Raw genomic sequence first — 25,785 nt, forward strand, 5'->3', positions numbered from 1 at the left:
AAGTTGTTGCTGAAACTATTTTTCTGTAGCAAAAGTTTCATATGGCAATTAACATGGGAAATCACACTTCTGTGACCATTTTTCTTGACCCCTGCTTGAAAGAACAGCAAAAACCTTTTCACGAAGAAGCGGAGGTGAATGAACTTTTTTTTTGAAAGGTTGAAGTTGATTTATCAAATGAAACAGACGTTAATAGCTAAAGAAACAGGATTCTCCCTTTGGAAATTCTGACCTAACTATAACTACAAAGTGGTGGTTACCACTGTTGATAGATAGACCAACAGAGAGACAGGTTTGCTTGAAATGTTTAAACCTGACTTTGTTCAGATGTGTGTTTGTATCTTTATATATATATATATATATATATATATATATATATATATATATGTGTGTGTGTATGTATATATATATATATATATATATATGTGTATATATATATATATATATATATGTGTATATATATATATATATATATATATATATATATATATATATATATATATATATATATATATATATATATATATTTCTCGCTTCGGTTGCACCTTGCTTGCAGGAGGTGCTACCGCAACATATTGCGCTCCTTGTTCACTTCCTTGTTCCAAAAGAGACACAGCACTCGCGGGGGGAAAGTCAAAGATTTCATTTAGACTTTCAAACGCACCAGACCCGATTCAGCATACTACTTACTCTGTGGTACCAGAAACGCGTCTGGTGCGTTTGAAAGTCTAAATAAAATCTTTGACTTTCCCCCCGCGAGTGCTGTGTCTCTTTTGGAACAAGGAAGTGGACAAGGAGCGCAATATATATATATACACACACACATACAAAGCCAGTTTTAAACATTTTAAGCAAACATTTAGGGTTGAGTAAAAGGTTAATGGACAAAAGAATGTGTGGGACAAGGTGCAGCATCTGGCTTTTTTCCTGTGTTGCCTCTTTGCACATTCAACAGCGGTTGCGGTGGGACCAAAAGGGTAGGGAGCTAGACAAATCAGAGCAGGGGCATCGGCTCCATCTGCCCCCCCCCCCCCCCCCAGACCTGGGTATGGAGGTATCACCAGTTCTACAGCTCTGCAAAGCCATAACAATTAAAATAATCCAAACAATTGCGGGAGTAAAACTTGAACTGCAAGCTTTAACTTTAAATAAAGCCTAGCACTGTGAAGTGGCTACCACCACAAGCCAGTGGTGTAGTTAGTGTTTTAAATTAAAATATAGAACATATACTCTCTCTTCAGAATACCTGTTTGCTCCTGAGAAGTGCAGGAACTCTCACATTAAATGTATTGCAGCACTGCTGAGAAGTGCCGGTACTCACCCATTTAAATAAAAGAAGTGCAGGTACTCAGTACCAGACATCACCTACCCATTTAATGAATTGGCTGTATTCATCAATAACATTAATTAATAAATTAAGCACTACACAAATCACGCACATAAGAAGTTCATCAACAGATCGACATCTAAGACGTTTGATCATTTTCCAAGACTTTTCTATTTTAACTTTAAAAAACATGTATATTTCCATTGCTTCGTTTAGCATATGGCCCTATTGTACGAAGATAATCATGTCTTAAATGACACTGAAATAGAAAAGGGCCTCCTCCTATACATGATTTGCTCCAGAAGCAAGATTACCTGAACTCACAGGTCTGCTTTCCTGGGGTCTCCGGTTACCAGCGGTCACCGGCTCTGCTAACCGCACAGACGATTTGATGAAAGTGGTGCGATTAGAAGAATGCTTATTAGCAAACAGGATATAGGTAATTAGCACAGACTGAGCTCATTAACTGCATGCAAATGAGCCGTCTGCTCGCTTCACCCTACAAACGGTTCTTTAAATAGCCTTCCGGGCTCGCAATAGCATTTATGCGTTTTTCCTGGGCTTGTTTACGGTTTAAGATGTCGTCAGAACAGGCACCAGCTGCCTCTTTTGTGTCCACGGCCTCATTTGCCGTCTTCGCGGACTGGGTGACCAGGCAAAGAGCGAAAAGACGGAAAACGTACCGGGATTTGAGTTGATGCGCGGTGGTTCCCTCAGCTGTTAACGCCGCAAGTCCTAACCCGCAGGTATGATGCGAAAAAAAAGATATAGCAGCGTGCCATTGAAAAGCCCTGTAACAAAACCTTACAATGCACAACAACACTCAATAAAACCTGTAGCGTCTCTGATCTCCCGACTGCAAACGAGTAATCTCTCAGCCTTCGAGGAGGCACAGGCCTGGCAGGGAGGCATATTTGTTTTTAGATTTTCTAAACTGGGTAACAGTGCCGCTGCTGGTGGTTTTGACCTTGAAAAGCTCCACTGTGGTGCCTCCTAGCTGCACCTTTGCCTTACTTTCTCTGCCTGCTCTCCTGCCAAGGGCAGAAGAATGCATTCATTCTTTCACACAGTCGAGAAACTCTCTCACTCATTTGTAAAGTGCACCTCTTCTCTCTACCAAAGACTTCCTTGCCTTTTTTGACAGTTCTCTCAGACACCCTGCACTCACCTCCCCTAGCAGTACAAAATCATGCAACACAGCTACAGGTCTGCAACCTGCCTCCTTTTATGTGCCTCGCCCTAAAGCTCGATTAGAGAAGACATCCTGGAATGAAATCCTGCCCTCTGGCAGCAATATCCAGTCCCAATTAAGCTATGACAGTGCCAGGGCGCGGTATTCTGCATCCTAAGAGGCAGGGCTTTAAGTGGGATGAAAAAAATATAGGGTCTCTCGAAGGGGCGGGCCAATGTAATTAAGGGCGTGTCTTAAAATCACTTAAGCTAAAAAAAATCTGTGCTTATCAAATTGTGCCGCCCGACTTGTATTTTGCTGTTTCTGTCATTGCATCTAGATATATGACACAAGTAACATCATACCTGCAACAAGTCAGGACTATTGGCTTTGTCACTGGTTGTTGGTTGTATTAGATAAATAAGCAGCAAAAATGGCTTGTATATAATATTGGAAAAGCTTCCACTTAAAAGCCCTGGTGACCCCACAAGGCTGTTGCCCCTCCCGAGTTTCAAAAAGAGAAGGGAAATCCAGAGAGAAAATGACTCTCTTTAAAGGATTTCCCTTCCCCTACAAGGCTCACCTGGCATGACGTCATGACGTAACTTCTCCACTGGTGAGAAGTGAGCAGTCTGAGCAGCGCACAACGATGTGCCTGCTGCTGTCACTGCAGTCCGCCTGTGTCAGTAAATAAAACAGAGCCCGCGAGAGACCCGTTTTGAGGCCTCCTATAAAAAACTGCCGGTGCTCAGACCCGGTGAGACCCGGCCCACTTAAAGCCCTGCTAAGAGGCAACCCTACTCGAAGACTGACACCTCTTTACTTCCAGGACCCAGAAGTGACAGCACCTTGGGAACAGAAGGGGGTGCTAACCAGTCCCAACTCTAGTCTAAATGTCTTCATCACCCTTCTCAGCCTGGGAGCCACACAGATAAATGTATCGATTACGGAGAGGCAGCCAATTTTAGCCTGAATGCAAACATGCCAAATGTTTAGGCGTCTCAAACTTCACAGGGACTCTCCTTTTCCTAGTATATCTCAAACACTAGCTTAATTTTGTATCCCCTATTGGGCACTAATTCCGTTTCCAGGCAGACCAAGCGACACTAACGCACACTAAGGTACCTTTTTTTCCCTTTCTCCCTCTTCCGCACTCTACCCAATAGTGTACCCACACTTTACATCTTCTGTTCGTATCCTGCAGTCCAGACAACCAGATGCCTAAAAGGTTCTGTTCATTTGCATATGGCTACCATCTGACACCCAACAGCAGCTTCCAACCAACAATACTTGCAAGACCACACCTTTTAATTTACACTTATATCTGCACTTCTTAAACTGAGCACACTCAAAAGACAACCTGGCAGGTTCATGCTGACTACATGGTACCAAAGTCACACTTGGTAAAGTATTACTAACTAAACCGCTCTTCCTTAATGCTAAGATGCATCGTAGGATCATTCACATAAAGTTAGCTTAAACACATCACAAACACGTAACATGCACATTACATCATTGCAATTTACCAGGATAGGAATGGTGTCTAGAAAATAATCTGTATACACCAAGCAATGGACAACCGACCCCCCCCCAACTCAATGAAATAAGCATTTGCAATGCAATAGGACTCGAATTTATGAAAATCTCGTAAATGCAAGACTTATTGCATTGCAAATGCTTGTTTGTCAAAGCGCGCATGCAACGATTTCACTTTAATGTCAGCCGCTCCCCTTTCCTTAGACGAGTGGTGTCTAAAGAAATTGGCAGTTGACAAACAAATTTTATTTTTTTGTAAAAGCGCCCCAAGTTGCGTTTTCACTTTAATGTCGGCCACGCCCATTTCTTAAGGTGCCTGGCAAATATTAATGAGAAAGCGCTGCATGGGGTGCTTGAAAAGTAAATAATTTACAACAAGGGGTGGTGATGGACAGGGTATGCTCAGACATGAGTCCCTTGCTCACTGCACCATCAGGATTCAAGCAAGCCGGGCCGAAGACGGCTGTAATGCCAGAAACCGGTCCCCGGAAGCTTGTTTCCTTTCCAGTGAAGAATTGGCTTGGTAGTTTGGTCTGCCCTGTTCCCATGATGCACTGGGCCAGGGACAGACTAATTTGCATATAGCCAGGTTCTGAACTGGGGTGGTGCAGTGAGCTAAAAAACGGTGATGGATCCAGCTCTGATCTGTTGACTGGGTAGGAGTGTTCTGATTAACTCAGATACTCTGTCCATCACCACCCCCTTTTTGAAATTATTTTGGCCACCATGAGTGTGGAAGGTTATGCTCAGACATGAGTCCCTTGCTCACTGCACCATCAGGATTCAAGCAAGCCGGGCCGAAGACGGCTGTAATGCCAGAAACCGGTCCCCGGAAGCTTGTTTCCTTTCCAGTGAAGAATTGGCTTGGTAGTTTGGTCTGCCCTGTTCCCATGATGCACTGGGCCAGGGACAGACTAATTTGCATATAGCCAGGTTCTGAACTGGGGTGGTGCAGTGAGCTAAAAAACGGTGATGGATCCAGCTCTGATCTGTTGACTGGGTAGGAGTGTTCTGATTAACTCAGATACTCTGTCCATCACCACCCCCTTTTTGAAATTATTTTGGCCACCATGAGTGTGGAAGGGTATGCTCAGACATGAGTCCCTTGCTCACTGCACCATCAGGATTCAAGCAAGCCGGGCCGAAGACGGCTGTAATGCCAGAAACCGGTCCCCGGAAGCTTGTTTCCTTTCCAGTGAAGAATTGGCTTGGTAGTTTGGTCTGCCCTGTTCCCATGATGCACTGGGCCAGGGACAGACTAATTTGCATATAGCCAGGTTCTGAACTGGGGTGGTGCAGTGAGCTAAAAAACGGTGATGGATCCAGCTCTGATCTGTTGACTGGGTAGGAGTGTTCTGATTAACTCAGATACTCTGTCCATCACCACCCCCTTTTTGAAATTATTTTGGCCACCATGAGTGTGGAAGGGTATGCTCAGACATGAGTCCCTTGCTCACTGCACCATCAGGATTCAAGCAAGCCGGGCCGAAGACGGCTGTAATGCCAGAAACCGGTCCCCGGAAGCTTGTTTCCTTTCCAGTGAAGAATTGGCTTGGTAGTTTGGTCTGCCCTGTTCCCATGATGCACTGGGCCAGGGACAGACTAATTTGCATATAGCCAGGTTCTGAACTGGGGTGGTGCAGTGAGCTAAAAAACGGTGATGGATCCAGCTCTGATCTGTTGACTGGGTAGGAGTGTTCTGATTAACTCAGATACTCTGTCCATCACCACCCCCTTTTTGAAATTATTTTGGCCACCATGAATGTGGAAGGGTATGCTCAGACATGAGTCCCTTGCTCACTGCACCATCAGGATTCAAGCAAGCCGGGCCGAAGACGGCTGTAATGCCAGAAACCGGTCCCCGGAAGCTTGTTTCCTTTCCAGTGAAGAATTGGCTTGGTAGTTTGGTCTGCCCTGTTCCCATGATGCACTGGGCCAGGGACAGACTAATTTGCATATAGCCAGGTTCTGAACTGGGGTGGTGCAGTGAGCTAAAAAACGGTGATGGATCCAGCTCTGATCTGTTGACTGGGTAGGAGTGTTCTGATTAACTCAGATACTCTGTCCATCACCACCCCCTTTTTAAAATTGAAAAGTAAATAAAGCCTTTAATAAATAAAGGCGCATGGCCTCTATTGAAAGCGGACCGCGCTGGAAAAATAAAGAAAGAAAGGCGCACAGCGGTTGCATAATAAACATACCGTGTAACCACAAAAGTAAAAGGTCCAGTCCTCATGGGAGGTTATAAATGCAGAGAAGGCGGTAATAAGGAGGGTTTATTAAGCCTATTCACGAATTGAAAGATACCATTTAGAAAATACAGTAACAGACGCCAATTGAAAAGCTGGGCGAAGCTTCAAGTCCAAACCCCAATACAGCAGGCCTCGCAGAGCAGCGCATGCGCTGCCCAGGCTCGACCTAAAAATAAAAAGTTATTTGCCGTGCCCGTATGTGCATACAAGACATTACAAAGCTCTTTATCAGGATCAAACTAATTTTCTAACTACTCTAAAGCAACAGAAATCATTACTAAACAATAAATTATAAAATTATATTAAATACAAATCTCTTATATTCAAGCTCAACCAAAGTCAGCTAATACAGACTCATCCAAGAACTGTAAGGAAGGGGTGCCCAGATCAACAAAGCACTGTAGTGTTATACGAATGCTAAAAGGGGCTCTACAAATGATGACTTTGTAACATGATAAAACCGATTCCATGAGAATGACGTTCACCCAGCCTTGTGTTTTTGTGCTTGCAACACTGGGTAATCTTGGACTTGTTCGATAAGAAAAGTGAAACTGTAAGTCCCAATCAGGCATCCAATGAGAAAAGTAAAACAGCGAGCCCCACAGTGTTTAGTGCTGCAGCTAGAAGTAAACTGGTTGCTTGCCCTGGGGTCCATGGACAGCTATGAATACATTACAGTGAAGAGTGAAAACAAAACAAAATCTCCCACACTTTGTGCCTCAAATGACCAGGGAACCTTTGATATCAGGTGAGGTCAGATTCAAGGTCCAGGCCCCAATGTGACAGTAATGTCTGCAGAAGGTGAAAATATTAAATAGTCATGCTACCCACAATGTCTTTTGAGGTAAGGGGAAGTGGATGCTCTCAGAGGGAGTTTTGGAATGTTGACAACATTTCACGAAGACCAGGTGTACTCAGGTATTGTAATGAACATGAGTTGCAAGTGCAACGAGAAAGTAAAAGCAGACAGAGCCCAGGAAGTGAACCTTATGCCAAGCAGTACTGTTCAGAGTGCAGCAAAGCGTGGAAACGATTATCATGAATTGGAAATTCTTGGGTAGGGCCAGTGAATTGTTAATTTTTTCATACTGCAAACAGACTTTTCACTAATTAGTAATCATGAAAGAAACATCCTGCCTTATGCTCAACAATAAGCATTTGGCAGTAGAGGTGGGTAGAATGAGTAAGGCGAAGAGGCACACTCCGCAGTGATAGCTGAGTGTTTAAAGTTAACAAATATTACTCTTTTTAACATTTTGAAATATTTGATTTAGTGGCATGCCAAACACCGTATTCGATATATACTGAAAAGTCAGTCAAGTAGTTGGCACTGTGTAAACTAATCTTGATGCAGGCTCCTCTCACCCAGGCACGGCCCGTGCAGGGCGTTATACCGGGGCGGTGACATGAGGCGGGGGAGGGTCAGGGTGGGGGGTTGTAAAATGCGGGATATGGACCATTACAGGTAAGTACCGAAAAAAAAAAACCGAATTTCGTTACCTGCGCTGCATCGCCAAATGTGATGCAGCGTGGCCAACAAAATTCGTTTTTTTTTTTTCAGTACTTAGCTGTAATGGTCCATATCCCGCATTTTACAACCCCCCACCCTGACCCTCCCCCGCCTGACATCACCGCCCCGGTATAACGCCCTGCACGGGCCTTGCCTGCTCTCACCTATGATTCTGTAACATACGAGCAGGGAAGTGCAACTGTGTCATTCCATTCCTTCCTCCGCCTCTGGCAGCCATCACCCTCCATTCATAACAAACGCTGTTTTCTCAACGTTGTGGTGGCGATAGGAGCTTTGCCTCAATAACAAGGCAGCATAAAGCCACTTAATGTGGCTTAACGCCTCCTTGTAAATAAGGCACCCTTTCACGTAATACGTAGTGTGAAAGGGGCGGGCAATGGGTGATGTAGTGGGTGTTCCACCGCAACACCCATTGATTTTGACGATGCCCCATATTTACAAGGGTAGCATAAAAATGGGGCGACATTGCAATTTGGCTCTTCAGGCGGGCAGGGCAGAGTAGGTCAGTCACCGCTCCCTGTCCGCGGATCGCCTGCAAGTCAACCCACCATGTTGCATACTTTTGTATGGAATAAACCTGCAGCAATCTTTTCCCAAGAAAGAATTGTGTTGTGTATTTATTTATTCCATTGTGCATGCTAACCTTGCCAAGGGTGGGGAGTGTTGCCTATATCGGCACTAAGCGAAAGAGAGAATGGCTGGCTGTTATTAACAGCGATGAAAGGAAGGGGGCAGGGCAGCTTTTTGTTCCCCAGACCAGCCCTGATTTCAAAGGAAGCACAAAAGAACTACACGCAAAAAGAATGTATTATGTTCTCACAACAAAGTCATACTGGAAACATGGCGCCCCTGGTGCTGTGGTGTGTGGTGGCCACCTTACCCTTCACCCAGTGCGGCCACTGACCTTCAAAGCTGTAATTTTCTCTTTCCAGGTCTGAGGGAGCCACGAGAGTGAGCCGTGCAGAACTACCACGTTTTTAAGTTCTATGCGCAAGTGGCTGTTCCAGTCCAAGTTTTTCTCTGTACCCTGGCACTTGTGGTCCAGTTTTTCCAGTTACAAAGTCAGCACCACAAGTACCAGACTGCGAAGAGAAAACCTTGACTGGGTGAGCTGCTCGCACATGAACCTGGACAAATTAAGAGGTGTGGGCCTAGCAGTTTTGATGGTGCTAGCTAGCATCAAACAAACCTCTTTCAGGAAAAAAACGTATACTATTGAAGGACTACATTTGTGTAGGTGGTTCTTATAAAAACAGTAAATTAATACATTCATTTGAATAGATACATAATTACCTATTAATAAAACGATATGCTAAACAAATTTTAACTTTGTCTCTAAATATATTTTGTAATATTAGATCACTCACCAGTTTCTAAAAAATAATTTGTGACGCAAGACTATTTTTTATCAAATTTGTGAATTAATAATGCCAATATGAATATATTGTTGTCACTGCTGTTACGAAATAGTTAAAATAATTGTTTTTTTAACTTAAATCATAACATTGAAGTGTTGTGCCAGACACACTGGAATCTGAACTAAAGAGAGTAAGGCGCAGTCTACACGTGCCACCACAAGATGGTTGCCTCTATACAAGTTCGCCATTTTGCAAACAATTGAACTTTTTAATTTAGGGCTATTATACGTTTTTTCATGTCAAGGTATGCACTGTGTAATGTAATGTAAATTGCTTTTGTATAGCGGTATAAATCACCCGTAGGTTTCAGAGCGCTTGCAATGACACCAACACCAGACAGAAATAAAGGGCAGAAAAGTGAGACAAAGGCTAGAACAGCCAGGTCTTCAGATTTTTTCGGAATCTGAGGTAATTGGGTTGGACCCTGATTGATAGGGGCAAAGAATTCCAAAGGCGAGGAGCTGATTTACTAAAAGACCTGTCACCGTTTCTCACCGTACGTACTTTAGGGACCTTTAGGAGCTGCATGCCAGCTGACCTGAGAGCTCTCGTAGGTAGGTAGGGTTTAAATTTATGTTCTAAGTAAGCTGGTCCTTGTCCATGAATTGTGTTATGGACTAGGCAGCACACTTTAAATTGGATCCGTTTCTTATAGCTTCTTTATCAATCTCAGTATACTTTTTCTAAGGCAAAGTATATTAACATACAGGGTTCAATTAACCTCTTTTATACATTTTTATTATATTTAATACAGATTCGTACTTTGAACTCATGGATGTGTTCCAGAAGGATGACTGAATAACTGCAGTTCACATGAAACATGTATGAGTGGGTTCTTTGCCTTTCGTAACTGTTCTATATAACAGAATAAAATATAATATACTTATATTAAATTTGATTTTATACTGGTCAGGAACCGCTGTTTTATCAAGCTAATTTGAAAAATGTGTAATACCATCATGTGAGCAATTGATTTTATGTACGGTTCACTACCTAAGGTAAATGATGAAGACGGAGCAATACCATAAGGAATTTAAGAAAAACAAAAACAAATGTTCTGCAGAATTTGTAACTTATTGACCAGGCATTTCTGTAGGCTGATGTACAGACCGTTACAGTAATCAATTTTGGAAAGAGTGAGGGCTGTTACTACTAGTTTTCATAGATCCCTTGTGATAAAAGGCAGAATTTTTCTCAGCAATTTTGAAGTTAGAAAGGCACTGATTTGTGCAGGACAACCGATTATTGACGATAAAATCCAAATTTTTCACTTTTTCTACTGGGGTGGGGACCGAGCCTAGCTCTGATGGCCACCAATTACGGGACCAGAAGGAGATATTGTTTCCTAGTAGCAATACTTATTTTTTCTCAGAATTTAATTTCAGGTAGTTGTTCAGCATTCAGTCATTGACTTATCGCATTCAATAATGGAAGCTGGCCGCAGATTCTTGGTGATTGCCCGAGACTGAAATGATAATCTCGGTGTCATCAGCTTAGCTGACGACCAAAAAACCCAATTCTTTTATCAAGATAGCTAACGGTATGACATATAGATTAAACAAGGTAGTGCTCAATGAAGAGTCCTGCGGAACGCCACACGGGAGTGAAAAAGTGTTAGAAAACAAATACCCATGGAGACAAATTGTACTCTCCCTGTGAGGAAAGATGATAGTAAAACCAGAGCTGAGCCTCTGATACCCAGGGATTCGACACGGTCAATCAAAAACTTAGGATTGACCGTATTGAAGGCTGCCAGGAGGTCAAGTAAAATGAGGGCAGCCAGGTTTCCATTATCTAGTGAAGCCCTCAATTTCTCTGTGGCCGTAATCAATGCTGACTTAGTGCTATACCACGAAACCTGAATTTATTTTTGGATTCCAAGAAATAGGGTCAGTTCTTTATTCTTAGCCTTCTCCACAGTTTTTGCAGGAAAGGGGAGCCTCGAGATCGGGTGATATTTACTCACCACTGAAGGGTCTAAATGTGGTTCTTTAGCAGCGGTAGAATTGATGCGATTTTCAGATCTGCGGGTAAGGAGCCCTTCGGGATCATTTCGTTAAAAAATGGGGTTAGTAAGCTGGCTATGGTAATAGGTACCGACTGAAGATAGCCAGGGGCAGAGATCCAATGGGGACCCAGATTGAGCGACAAGGATTAAGTCTTACACTTGATCTATCAATAGTGAGGAAAAAGAAGAAAGGGATGAAAGAGAAGTAACAGATGGGCTCGGCCGGGGATACGAGAGGACTCTGGTCCTGAGGCAGGGCTCAAAGTTCCCTGTATAGCGGTAGGGGATTGGCCTCAAAAACTTTAGGAGGTGTTAAATATGCCCAGAACTTTTTCCTGAAAGGCTAATGCAATACTATCGCAAAGAGACTGACTGCTTTTAGTTTTCTTCTGATCGCAAAAATTGGACAGTTTTTTAATTGTGGCAAACAGTTCTTTATTGGAGTTTTTGCCACGATAATTTTATATGAGACATATTCAGATTTATCAATCAGGATCTGGGCCTTATATTCTGTAACTCTTTGTTTATATTTTTCTTTTTTCAAGGGGTTGCAGACGGGTCTCTAGAGATGCTCTTGGTGCCTGCACGTCTGCTTCAACTCTCAGAGGTTCTGGGAAAACCAAGGTTGAGAGAGGGTTTGCATCCCACTACGGAGAGATTTACTTGGGGCTAGATGATCTATGGCTGAGGTAAGCCAGGCATTGTATTCTGAAATGCCCTAGTCTAGGTTACTTGAGACCTTTTTCGATGGAGGGTTTTAATATAGTTTCCATTAAGGCAGCATCGATTTTGTGCCATGGGAGGTAGGTTTTAGCCACACTGGGGTTACGTTTGTTAACATGCTTTAGGTAGCTGTTCAGATGGAACATGACTGCGGCGTGATCTGACTAAGTTAATGGTACTGGCCTCGAAAAGGCTGCAGAGTTATCAAAAAAGATGCCTTCTAGTGCATAGCTGTCACTGTGTGAAGAGGCGGTGACCCTTTGGTGTAAGCCAAGGCTAATCATAAGGTCCGTCAACTTTGCAGTGTCCCTATCTTCTAGATTTTCCAAATGGAAATTTAAATCTCCGAGCACAGTAAAATCCTTGAAGTTGACCTTAGTCTCCAACAGATGGCCTATATATTGTCAAGGAAGTTCGCTCTGGATCCAAGAGGTCAATATAATAGTAAATCATTAAAGGAATAGTTGTAATTAAGAATGCACTTAAAAAATTCAAGGTTCCAAATCATTGGAGGAGCAAACACTTGAGCCTGTGTACTTAAGATTTTGCTTAAACACAAGTGCTAACCCAGCCCCGCTCTTACCCACCCTATCCAATCTGAGAAGAGAGTATTCGGAAGGAATGGCCAGTGCCAAGTCAGGACCGGAGCTATGGTTGGCCCAGGTCTCAGTAATAAAGATTGTGACTTTGTATAAATTCAAAGAATTCAAGATTATTTTTAATGACTGATCTGGCGTTTATAAGAGAACAACTTCATGTATGGAGGGGGATCTCCTAAACGTCGGCAGAGTTCGAGGGTTTCTTTACTGAACTAACATCCTGAAGGTTACAGCCTAGTTTACAGTTAGGGACTGTCCAATAGGGATCCATGTTCTGATGGACAGAACAGGTGCTGCATTGATCCTTATCTGTGGAATTTAGTGCTAGGAGTGCCTCCCGGGAGTAAGTGCGAGTTATCCTGGAGTCTGGTTGCCAATTGACAGCATGGCTAGCACTGATCGCAGTCCAAGCGCAGATGAGCGCAGACAGGCTTGCATTTGGTGCACAGTTGGCGTGCCAGCCACGGAATGCCCTCTCCATCTGCCTAAGTATCCCAACATTCGGGACCTAGGGGGAGGGAAAGTGGCGTGTCCAGGCACTCGCTCAACTAATGTGAGGGTGAAAAGGAAAACCGAACTGGAGTACAGATACTCCATATGCAGAGCCGCATGCTCCATTGCCAAATTGCAAATACTGGAAAAGAAAAGCAAAATAAATCAAAGAGGTGAAACTAATAACGTAAAAACATCACAGGATTTGATACCAATATGGCGCCGATATGTGGCACGCAAGGGAGCCAGGCACCTCCCAAAAGGTTGCGCTCTAGCGCGTACAAGGAAAAGAAAGTAGAGGCAGTTTTAGAAGATCTGTATCTTCTGTGTTAGGCTGTGCGGACGCGCTCTTCGTCTGCTTAAATATCCCAACATCTGGGACTAGGGTGACGGAAAGGGGCGTGTCCAGGCTCTTGCTCAATTAACGCGAGGATGAAAATATATAGTATAATATGACAACACAACGATTGTCATTTTGCTGTACTAAATGAAAATGACATTTTCTGTTCATTCTGTTTCGCATGTTTGTCTGTTTTAAACGTGGTTTAATGCAATTGCTCATAGAGAAATTGGATTAGGATTTTTATTGTGGGGCTAACTCTTATAATAGAGTCAGTATGCCCTTAGAAAGCATCAACTTACTGAATAGGTGGCAAACATGTTAGCAAAGGCAAATATTAGTGAGCTAGCATCTGTAGTGATGTACACATGAATAGATATTGTTACATTTAAACAGATATTGTTACATTAAAACAACTAGGCACTTCATTCAGTCATTTCCCACAGCAGTCATTGTTGTACCTTTTTGTACCTTTAGCTTATTCTGCTACCTTTCTGTTGATTGATTTCTACCTCATGTCGCCACCAGTGAAACTCCACAGCTGTAGTTTAGGAATGCTGTGAAGAGTTAAGCACTGGAATGCAGTGACACATATGATGGTTGGTGCAATAACAAAGTTAGTTAAAGAACAGTCTGAGCTTTGCACCTAGACATTGTATAATCTCAATAATGGTGTATTTAACTTCTCATACCTCTGAGACAGACAAAATAAGGGCCAATCAGAATTCACATTTCTTAACTATAAATGGCTGTCTTTCTGCTCTAGTCCACAAGAGGTAGGGCAAAGAGGCCTCACATTCTCTCCTGGACCAGTGGTCGTTCATCATTCATTTGGCCTCTGGCGAGACAGTCACCAAATGCTCAAATTGTTTTTGGCTATTTCTACATGCTATGAACGATGTAGGCACACTGGGTGTGTAAATATAGTTATATATAATCTACATTCAGCCTTAGTGCAGCACAAATAAAGATAACACACAAATCAGTGGGTGGGAATGCATGGGCAATAAAGGAAAACAAAGAGGGGAAAGACCCCTGTTGACAGTTCAGTGCGAAAGTGTTGAAGGAAAGGTGCACTGCTATGTATTAGCAGCAGGGTTGTCCTGGATCATATGGGTTAATGTTTAGTATGCAGTTATCCAACCATCAGGGTAGAACACATTCCAGTCAAAGTGATAATGAGGACATAAAAACTGGCCAGCTTATATTGAAGTTGGTTAATCATTTTCTATTTTCTTTTTTATAGTTTTATATAGCGCGAACTAGATCCGAGAAATAAAACAAATTACAATGCCCGCTGCATTGCCGATTTGGCATTGCAGCACAGGCAATGTAATTTGTTTTATTTATTTATTTCTTTACTCAACTCCGTTCGGCAGCATTCCGGAGTTTACTACCCCCCACCCTGCCCCTCCCCCACCCCACTGCCCGCAGCACTCCCTCGAGGAGCCGCTACTGCATGGCATATGACTGAATATTGGAGTGGTGCTTGGTGTTAATTGCCTAGTCCAGTAGGGCCCAATGTAGGTCCAGGACGGCCATAGCAATTTTTGCATAGCCACATGAGATAAACTTAATTTTAGTGAATCTCAATGGCAAAAGGCAGCAAAAGGGGGCAACATCTTCCTAGTGTATGTCGACCTTAGTGCAGCTTTTGACTGTGTCCAGCACTCCAAACTGTGGGCCATTTTAAGCGATCTTAAAGTGGAACCAGCCCTTATAGCCTTTCTACGAGAACTCTATGGGGACGCAACGGCGTCTGTCAGATTTGGAGTAAATGGCGAGTTGTCTCCATCCTTTACCATCAAACAAAGGGGTCAGGCAGGGCTGTGTACTGGCTCCCTTGCTGTTCAACCTTTATACCAACGGTCTTGAGCAGGCCATGCTTGAAGGGAGCCAGGATTTACCACAGATCAAACATCGCTCTATACCAACGCTGCTCTATGCAGATGACTCCGTCATTTTTGCAAGGTCACTCAATCAACTACAAAAGCAGCTTGACAAATACACTTCTTTCATGGGTTCCCTTGGTCTCAAAATTAACATAAAAAAGACATTTACTATGCATATTGGCCCCAAGGTAAAGAAACCCAGAGCGATTGTTGTGGAAAAGTCAAGACTTGAAAAAACGTCTGCCTACCCATACTTAGGGATATTGGTGGACGACTCTCTAAACTGGCGGCAGGCCACTGCCAGTAGAAAACTCCTTTTCCAGCGAGCAACCAAGGCATTGATCTCCTTCTCCAGGAAACTAGGCAAACCTGCTCCCCAAGAACTTTTAAAAATCTTCTACGCAAAATGTCATAGCGTGGCCACGGTCCAATTGATTCGATCCAAGTGGTAGAAAACGGGTTTGCTAAATACTTGTTGGCCCTTCCACAAAGCGCTCCAAATTATGCTACACACAATGAGCTTGGAATGGATTATATTACGGACTATATACGTGTCCAACCAATCCTTCTATGGCAACGTATATGGTCAAAACCAGAATGTCATCTGACTAGCTCACTGATTGAGGACTGTACGGCCTTAACAAACTGGCGGAGGATCCCCTGGCTAGCATATGTGGAGAACTTCTTTAAAGACCTAGGTCGGAGTTCGTATTTTGATGACCCACCGAGTGTGGAGGATATATCTCGGAAAGCCCTAAAGAAAATTAGCATGGACCACTTAAGAGAACTACGGAGTACAATCGAGATTCAAAAACACTCTAACTTACAAATCCAAGCGATTCAACCAGTTAATTTTATACAACCGTATTTAACATACTATTTGTCTAATTTTGAAAAATATCTTTTGACAAGATTTCGTTTTAATACATTTTTTCGACTGGTTTCCTTTCCCCGAATACAGTATTGGTCGAAAGATATTATGAACTGTCCGTGTGATGGAGTATCGACCCAATCAACCCTTCATATTATTTTCTTCTGCTCATATTATAAGACCCCGCGCAGAACTTGGATATTACCACTTCTCCGATTATTTGGTCATAGGTCCTGTCACACAGCTTACCTTTCCCTACAACTTCTGAACTCAACTCATTCTGCTAAATGTATAGCCACATTCCTAAAAACTGCTATCAAAATAAGAGAAACTCTTGTTTGATTTAAGTGTTTTTGTGTAAATGCATATATGTTTTACTTTTTTGCTATGTAAAATAACTTTTTTATTTTTGATAAGTTTTTATCTGTACTTTTTATGGTTGCAAATAAGTGGTAACCGAATAAAAGGAATAAAACTGAATCTCAATGGAACTTATGGAAATACACCCACCCACCCACAACAAAGCAAGCCCATTGCAATTTACAAACTTCACTTCTAAAGTTACTACAGACAAAATAGTCCCACAGTAAGAAATATACTGCTGATTCACCTTGGTGTAAATCCAGCATCACCCATGACCATTCACAGGGACTGGAATTCTCTCCCATAATAGATAATCGACACAGGGACTTAATATAACACTCCATTGAGATATTAATAAATACATTAATTATTTTGACTTTTAATTAAAATACAATAGTTTTGGTTTTAAAAAGTAAGATTAAATTGAACATTAAATATATTGTGTTCTTTTTTATTATAAATGAAAACAAAAACACAACTATTCATTACATTTAATAAATATTCATTAAATATTAAAATGCTAGAGAATGGGTTTTCTTTAAAATTTTGATTAAAAAATTCCGTTTCTAAATCAAATTCAAATATTTTAAATATTTAATTACTTAATAGACATTTAATTAGATGGGTTCAGGTGGTGTTACATTTTTTTGTATTATTATAGGTTAATAAAGATCATTTGAAATTCATATACATTTTTAGTTGACATTAAAATATTTTTAATATTGTTTTAAGAATTAATAAAATGTATTATTTTACTCCATACAGAGAGATTGCTGCTACAGTGGAGATGACCTCAACCAATGTGTGAAACATAAATAGTAGCAACTTTACACTTTGTTCTGTCTTACATGTCTCCGCCTCATCAAAACTAAGGGCGTAGATACATGTAAGCCTGTACTTAGGTTTAAATCAACAGTTGGAAATGTGGGTAGCGAAAAAGTGTAGATTTACACCTAAGTTTCAAGGCTATATTAACACGTGAGTAAATATACACATGTACATTTACCTTTTTGAATAGGCCCCAATATTGTCAAAATAGTAGTTTAATGAAGCAGACACTACTCAACAGTTAGAGGGAGTCCACAAAACGTATTCCATGCTGGCCACATCAAACTCGCTATGTTGTGCTTTTTCTAATCACAATGGACCTTCGGGTGGCCACTTCCCACCATGTCATCTCTGACTTTTTGGTTACATTCCAAGAAGTTCCACTCACAAAAATCATTACTATCGGGTATAGTAATCTAGTTATTTTAACAGAAGCAAACCAGGACTACTACGCCCAGAATCCATTAGGTTGCCACACGAAAACCCATGACAGGAAGCGGTGGACATGATGATAACATGCAGCCTCGTGGGTAGAGTCTTTTTTCTATTTCAACTACCAACGACCTAGAAACGAAACACTCTCTTAAATATCTCGCACCTGATATTTTATCATTTTTATCTTCAGTCAGCAGGTTTTAATAAAGTTAACCTGCTGTAAACGTGTACTGTTCATGAAAAGGTGTTCCTGCAGTTTATCCACCAAACAAAAACCCCATTGTCACTGGGTTCATTATATAAAAGCGGCGTAGCATGAAAAGACTTGGTTACAGAACGTACAGTAGAGAAAGGCCTGCGCTGCGCTCTCATATCCGCATTATGCGAATGGAGGGGGTGATATGTCAACAAAACACCTACTTGGGATGCAAAACTCGATTTTATATTTCAGGTCTGCGACAGGGTTACACGCTGAAATACATTAACAAAAATGCTGCTCTGTGGTTTAATTTTATCACAGTACCAGAACCATAACTGATCTTTTTAAAATACACAAGGGTAATTCTGTACCATCGGTATATCAGACTTTAAGAACTACTCTGACGTACCACTTTAGTTTATAAACCATCTTTAGCCAGAGGAATTTTGGTCAGAAGATATGTTTCTGTTGTATTTTTGAGGGCATGAAATTCGTGGCATTTAAAATGAATATGAAGAAATAACTTCGCTTTGCTCACACAGGATGGGCATACAATTGAAGTGAAATCATTTTAAACAATTAAACTGAAGGGTGACAATGGCTAAAAATAGCTTCTCTGCTTTTCAGTATCACTTCTTAACTGGACAACAAGGACCAAGAAATGAATGCCTCAGTATTCAGTCTCAGTCACTGAAAATTACCTGGGCCAGCATTCCAGTCCATCGTTTCTTTGCACAAAATGCCCAACTAGTTTGGACCCAGCCATATGCAAATCAGACGACCCTACTCCAATAAGAACAGTCCAGCCCGAACTTCAGGCCAGGTCCTCCTTGAACCGGAACACAAACCCCCCAGGACCAGTTTAGCGCTTACCGTCAGTATTTCATCAATTACTCATATATACAACTACCACACATGCACATATTACGTTTCACATACCATGTATTTGTATATGCCAGGGATGACCACCGCAGAGCACAGATGCTTATAATATGCCAAGGATAGCAGCCATATAAAATCAAGGATGATAATATGATGTCTGGAATAGCCATCATTATACTATGAATGGCCACCATTGTGACAGAACTGACATGATTAGGCCACGCATGCCATAGTATGACAAGAAGTGCTATCATTATGTCACAGGTGGCCACCATTATGCCTTAGGTGGCCAAACGTATACCAATAAAGCCAATAAAAAGCCAACATCTAACCATTCCTCTCCATAGCATCTCACCAAATGTCATGTAAGTTAGCCAATACAATTACGACTTCAGGTTATAACCCTATAGTAAACAAATGATATATACATGTCTCTTCTAAGTGGCCTGGGAAGGCTTGCCGGTTGTATTATCAAGTAGCTCTTGATTGTGGTCTTGCCATGTTATAAATCATCAGAATGTGGACATTTGGTCATACGGCTAGGTTTACTATTCACTTCATTTCGACATATGACCACGAGGGAAAATTAATTATTTATTTCATATTTCCTCGCGATCGTATGTTGAAATGTTGAAATTCACCCCCACCCTCTCCCCCTCCCGCCCTTACCGCCGCGGCTGATGTGACTACTTCGTCCACACAGGGTGTCGTCCTCTCCAACAAACCCGTCTTTTAGCGCCAGACGCCTGTCAGGCATTATCTCAATTCCTTCACAAGCCAGTCTATTCCTGGTCTCATCCTCTTATTTATTTCAGACACCTTTTGGACATGGCTGGTCGGTCTCCAAATATGCTGCCAGTCGTATACGACCAAATCAACTGCGGCATGCAAAGGGATGCTACTCTCTCATCATACTCAACAACAGACAGTTTGTGCAGGAGACAGAGCGTGCTGTGGCCTGCTGGTTCACTTGCTAGCCAGGTGTGCCCGTTTCATTGTCAGTAGATGTGGCAAAGAAGGCCTCCAATATCAGACACAGAGTGTACAAGCGACATAGATGTACACGTTTCTTATCTAAAGTTATCACATGCATCAATGCCATCAAATTAATTGAACAGCGTATTGCATTCTGAGAGTTCTATTTCAAGGGAATTAAAGTTCACTATGTTTTTCATTTTCGATGTTGCGCAGCAGCGCAGCTGATGCGCAGCATGGTTGAAAGTATAAACACAAACAAGCACTGGCAAAGTTAATAGTTCTTGGCAATATGAGGGCTGCTGGCTTTGTCAATGTCTTTTAGCCAACTCACTCGATCACATTAGAATCCCCTGTGCCCACAGCTGCTATTTCTTTCTTTAGCAGACGACCTACGAAGTTCATTGATGTTAATAACAAAATCCTATGACTCTCATTCAGCCCCCATATTAAAAAGAATAACTACAACTGAAACATAATAGTTAATGTCTTTGCTCTACCAGTGATTTTGTGACACCAGCTATATTTAATCAAACAGTCAAAGATCTTCAAATTTCCCCTACCGTGAGCCAGTTTGTCAATCAGTAATTCATAAATGGACATATACTGTACCGGGAAACCTGAATGAAGCCGCTGTGACAACACCCTCAAATAAGACAAACCTTAGACTGACTAATAATGGAAACTATCACCCTTCAAAACCTCCATTCCTTTAAAAGGTGTTGGGAAAGACACAACATCCTTGTTCTCTCCCAAGTTGTTTTCTTTTCTCTGGCAGAGGAGTAAAATCTGTCTCACTGGACAATGTAAGATATGCAGAGGTTAAGACTGATTTCTGGCACTTAACACTATTTGAGTGGTAGGTGGTGGTCTACAGGACCATCCGTTGTAAGGTCCTCCCACAAAAGATGTCAAGTTTCTATAAGGGATAAAGCCTTGGCATGGAAAATCATTGTTATTGTTTCACTTGCAACCAATGGCTTTACTGCCATCCACCTCCATCTCAAAGAAAATGGCAATCTGGATCAGATTTGTCTAGCATACTGTTTAAAGATTAAAAAAGAGGCTGCCTGGGGTTTCTACTGAACAACTACGCCGACAACAATCAATGTGTCCCTAGATTGCATCACTCACTGACACCCACTAAAATGCCTTGGTGTGGATGGGCTAAAAGCTAAAAGAGAATCCTGCAAAGGATGCAATACTTGACGGCAGGCCATGAAGCAATGAACAAACTTTATCGGTTTTGGCAGTGGAACAAATACAAGCCCTGCACCAATAACACTGGTGAAAAAGCTTGGGGTTTATCTATAATCTGACCAGTAACTGGGGCCCACATTGCACTCACTGCAAGGACAGAATTTTACCACCTTAAAGTCCTAGAAAAGGGTTCCAAATTTTTGGATTTTCTGCTAAGGATTTCCACATAAGCCTACTAAAAGATCTGACTGGGCTTCAAACCCTGGCATCATGTGTACAAACCATGTGTGCAAAAAACATTTTAAGACAACTGCACAGCTCATGCTGTTGGTAAGTGCCCCATGCTCTACGTAACCCTACATTCCATAAGCCACAGGTCTTTTAAAACTTTCATTCACCATTTCTGAACCTTCAGTGATCCCTAGAAGAACCCTTTCAGGTCCCACGAGGACTGCCCATCTAGAAATGGTGGCAGGTTTTTCTCTGTACAAGAAACAACCCACTGGAATAGTATCATTTAGGAAAGAGTTAAATGTGTTAATCATTTCTGCAAATTATTGCGCTTTCTTAAGACAATGAAGCATACTTAAGAAAGTAAAACAAATATGATGTTAAATGGGTTTTTTTTAATTGGGAAGCTATAACCTTAATAAATCATGACGAAACGTTGTTTCCCATTAAGAAAGAGCAAACTCAGAAAGAGTTGTACGCGCTCACATGGTTAAAGCGGTAATATTTGTAGGATTTTTTTCAAATCTGGCTGGAACTAGTCTCTTCTCTTGGTATATCCACGCACTGGTTCCATCTTCAACTATACTGCAACTAATCATGGCTGATAAATTAACTGGGCCATCTCATGTCTTGCTTGCTTCCTGCTTCAAAACCTTCTTCTGAGGAAACTCAACCTCCTATCCCTCCCACTCCAGATGTGGTGTACAAACATTGGTTTTACTGCACCGTGATGAATCTCTGTTAGCTGGACAACCCAAAGTGACTTTAGAACGCCTCTAGGTCATTCTCTATGCTGCAGCAAGCCTTGTTAATTGTGCAAAAAATATTCAGAGCACATCACTTCCACTTTGAGACCTCTACTGGCATCCTCTGAAAGCCAGCAACAAATTGGCAATCACTTTGAGTCCTGTGGGGTCTTTTTTGACATGCTATCTGGTTTTTGCCCTAAATGAGGCATAGCATCTGCTCTGCTCACTGTCAGGGAGTAGCTATTGGAGGCTGTGGACAAAGGAAGAATGGCAATTCTTGTGCTGCTGGACCTTTTATCTGCTTTCAGTAAGATAGATCATGGATTGTGAAAGCAAAGGCTCTCCTCAGTGGTAGTGACTGATGAGACTGCTCAACAGTGGTTTGCTTATTTCCTAGATAAAAGAATAACAGTGTGTTGATCTAATGTCCTTGGCCACCATTTTGGTTTAATGTTATGTCAAACCTTTGCTCAATGTTATTTTTTTTTTTAGGTTCATGGACTTCACTCATATACAGACGATAGTCAGATTATTGCACCTCTCCGCAATATAATTGGACAGGACACTAGTAACATGAACACCATGAATTGCTCAAGGTAGGGTCTCCTCATGAATTAGCAAAATAAAAAAGCTACACACAGCCAAATGATGTGTGACATGTGTATTGTCATCGCTCAGGAGGATAAGACTTTAGCAGTTTTAATAAACCCCAATTCAATTTCGAGGGATGTAAATAACCTTCTTGCTATGGAGTTTGGCTTCAATTTGTGGCTCATTCTAAATATGAACCACTGTCATGAGGGTCATCATTTGCTCGCACTTTGACCGGTGTTGTTGGAGCTGGCCATTTTTGCAGGGTCACCCCGAGATTTATGACTTCTGTTACTGAACACTTTCTTGTTGGAATTAGGACTCAGCACACTTTTTCGTTGCCAAACAGTGGCAAAGTGCTTGTGTCCTCTCCTTCAAAACATGGTACAAGTGGATCACACCTAATTGGCACAATTAATTTACTTGTACAACACTAGTAGATGGTAATACATGGTTTCAGGACCATTATATTAAATGCTACTAGTGGAACTGCAGCACTCATTGTACCACCCTCTAAAGTAGCACATTACAAAAATGTCTCCTGCATGCCATTGAAGCATGTAGTGGTGTTTTAAAGTGCCATTTCGACTGCCAGGACTAAACCTTCCTTTTTTGTACTTATAAGTCACCTCTAATTTAGGCCCTAAAGGGTCTAGGGCAGGGTGCACTGTATTTAAAAAAGCAGGATATATGTACTTAAGTTTTTTACATGTCCTGGCAGTGAACCACTCCTAAAGTCATTTTTCACTGTTCTAAGGCCTATATCTCTGATTGACTAACAGCGGGTTACCTTATTATACACTTTAGATTCAGAGCAGATAGAGATATGCTGTTTACACTCAAATGTATTGTAATTTAAAATCATCAATGGTAAAGTCAGCATTTAAATCACAAGCCTGTAAATGCCACTTTAAGTTGCCATTTACTTGTCTCAACCAACTGTGACTTCTGCCAGTGTCCTGGGTCACATGACTGTGAACGATTCTGCGGTTGGGGGTTTTGTGTTGCTTCCCAACAGCAGCACAATGGGGGCTTAAGTGTAGATAGGATGGGTCATCCTGACAGAATGAGTGTGGCAGGGCTGTACCCAACCCCACTTACACTTCAATGGGTTTTACCTCTCGCACACACAAAGGAACTTGACACCAGGCCAGCCCTACCTTTTGCCATCTCCAGTCAGTTTGGAGCCTTGACATGGGAAGGCGAAGAGCTTTACAGAATCAGATATGGGGCAGGACAGGGAATCCTCACAAACAAATGGTAGCACTAGGTATAAATATTGGACCTCAAGAGCTGTTTATCAGAACACTCCTGGCCCTATGCAAGTTACAGAGGAAGGGCTGCCTTGCTGCCAGGGGACTGCCCTGCAGCTTGAAAGTCTGACTTGCTATCTGAGAAGGAACACTGGACCTGCTTTGCTTCATTCTAGGCTATCCAGAGTGACTCCAAAGGTCAGTTGGCTGACCTCCTGTGTGAGCTACAGGGACACAACCTTCGGAGGCCTCCCCACAACTGCACAGCTGACCTGCTCAACTGGACATGCCTGAACCTCCAACTCGAACTTCCTGAGCACTGCTGCTGGCCTCTGCTGGAATGAGTCCTGATCCCCTAAAGGGGCATCAAGGGTCCTTGACCCTTGTCTGGCATCAGTGAGATCACTCCTCTCTGCCTAACTGAATGTTCCATCAGATCTGGTGCAAAGCCCTGCTGGGTCCCGCAAAGCTGCACACAGAATGCCCGAAAGTTTCACCTGAACTGATGCTAAGCAACCCAAAGCATCACAAAGCCTCGCCACCCAGCTGAAAGCTTAATCGGACCTGATGTAGAGGAATGCTAAGCCCCACAAAGCGTCGCTGCACAGCTGAAAACGTCATTGGAACTAGTGCAGAGCTCAATGAGAAGCCTCGTAAAGCACCGCCACGCAGACATTGCATCAAGACCATATGGTACAACTCCCAGTGGGACGAACTCAGTCATGTGCCCAGCCTGCGCTCCATTGCAGTTGGCCTGAACTTGTGACTTTGTCCCGGTCCAGCACAACCAAATACCCTAATTGGTACTCTCTGCTTCTTGGTGCTATTTTCACTAAAAACATTCAAATTAAATATCTCAGCTTCTACTCGTTGGATTTTCATCATTTTGGTATTATTTTATTTATAAAACTACTCTTTTTTTCTAAATTGATGTGGGATTTTTCTTGTGTTGTATTTTCACTTTATTACTGTTTGTGTACTGCTTTAATTCTTTACATTTTGCCTCTAAGTTAAGCCTGGCTGCTTTTGTACCAAGCTACCAGATGGTTAGGCATAGGTTAATTTAGTAAAACCAAAGGTGGTGATGGACGGAGCGTTGACAATACAAACACTCACCCCCAGTCAACTGATCTGGGTTTAATCCATCACCGTTCTTTAGCTCACTTCGCCACCCCAGTTCAGACATGGCCATATGCAAATCAGTCTGACCCTGTGCCTCATGGGAACAGTCCAGCCCGAACTGCCAAGCCATGTCTTCCCTGGACCGGAATCAAGCTTCCCAGGACCGGTTTCTGGCATTACAGCCGTCTTCAGCCGGGCTTGCTTGACTCCAGTGGCAAAGTGAGCAAGGGACTCACGTCTGAGCATACCCTGCCAACTTAGGGCGAACAAAGAAAAACCAAAGGTGGTGATGGACGGAGCGTTGACAATACAAACACTCACCCCCAGTCAACTGATCTGGGTTTAATCCATCACCGTTCTTTAGCTCACTCCGCCACCCCAGTTCAGACATGGCCATATGCAAATCAGTCTGACCCTGTGCCTCATGGGAACAGTTCAGCCCGAACTGCCAAGCCATGTCTTCCCTGGACCGGAATCAAGCTTCCCAGGACCGGTTTCTGGCATTACAGCCGTCTTCAGCCGGGCTTGCTTGACTCCAGTGGCAAAGTGAGCAAGGGACTCACGTCTGAGCATACCCTGCCAACTTAGGGCGAACAAAGAAAAACCAAAGGTGGTGATGGACGGAGCGTTGACAATACAAACACTCACCCCCAGTCAACTGATCTGGGTTTAATCCATCACAGTTCTTTAGCTCACTCCGCCACCCCAGTTCAGACATGGCCATATGCAAATCAGTCTGACCCTGTGCCTCATGGGAACAGTCCAGCCCGAACTGCCAAGCCATGTCTTCCCTGGAC

The 25,785-nt window shown here is 42.5% G+C and overlaps 1 protein-coding gene across 2 annotated transcripts in view; it reads right to left on the reverse strand.

The window, feature by feature from the left end:
• Positions 1-25,785, reverse strand: part of GPRIN2 (G protein regulated inducer of neurite outgrowth 2) — a 201,294-nt gene that overhangs the window by 133,445 nt on the left and 42,064 nt on the right. The window contains exon 1 of one of the 2 annotated variants that reach the window (XM_078642861.1): positions 1,642-1,750. The exons of the other annotated variant lie outside the window; for it this stretch is intronic. The gene's annotated coding sequence lies outside the window, so the exon portion shown is untranslated. Of the gene's footprint in view, positions 1-1,641; positions 1,751-25,785 lie in introns of those variants that run through there. 2 annotated transcript variants of the gene reach the window in all.

This window comes from Lissotriton helveticus, chromosome 5_1, assembly GCF_964261635.1.
Source record: "Lissotriton helveticus chromosome 5_1, aLisHel1.1, whole genome shotgun sequence".
NCBI classification, from domain to species: Eukaryota; Metazoa; Chordata; class Amphibia; order Caudata; family Salamandridae; genus Lissotriton; species Lissotriton helveticus.